Raw genomic sequence first — 647 nt, forward strand, 5'->3', positions numbered from 1 at the left:
CCACATGCAACTCACCGCATGTGCCGGGCTCGTCGGTGCCGTCCAGGCAGTCATCCTCATCATTGCACATCAGGGACTCCAGGATACACTTTCCCTCATCGCACCGCACCATGCCAGGTGGGCAGGGGGCTACGGCACACACAACTCGTGTCAGAAGGGCACAGGGGAAGCCATGGGTCCCAGATCCATGAGGAGGTCCCACAAAGCATCAACAGGTTCACGGGGTGCTTATTACCATCCCAAGGGGAACCGGGGCCCAGGAAAGCAAGTACCCCCTATGTTACACATGGCCTAGACAGGTCTCACCCCACTGAGAAGCATACAGCGTGCTTGCTTCCCACAGATATCTTCATCTGAGGAATCACCACAGTCATCAATCCCGTTGCACTTCCAGTCAGCCATGATGCACACCCTGTTCCTGCACTGCCACTGCCCAGGCAGACATGGCTGCTCCGGGCAGACATGGCTGCTGGGGACACCCCTCCTCATCCCAGCCGTCCTCACAGTCCTGGTGCCGATCGCACAGCTCCCAGTGTGGGATGCAGTGGTGGGTGCCGGGACACTGCACCTTCTTTGCCCCGCACACTGAAGGAACAGAGCAGCACTCACACCCTGCCCTGTGCCCCCGGGCACCATCCCCTCCTCCC

The sequence above is a fragment of the Nestor notabilis genome, unplaced genomic scaffold (assembly GCF_000696875.1).
Source record: "Nestor notabilis isolate BGI_N333 unplaced genomic scaffold, ASM69687v1 scaffold14179, whole genome shotgun sequence".
Taxonomy (NCBI): Eukaryota; Metazoa; Chordata; class Aves; order Psittaciformes; family Psittacidae; genus Nestor; species Nestor notabilis.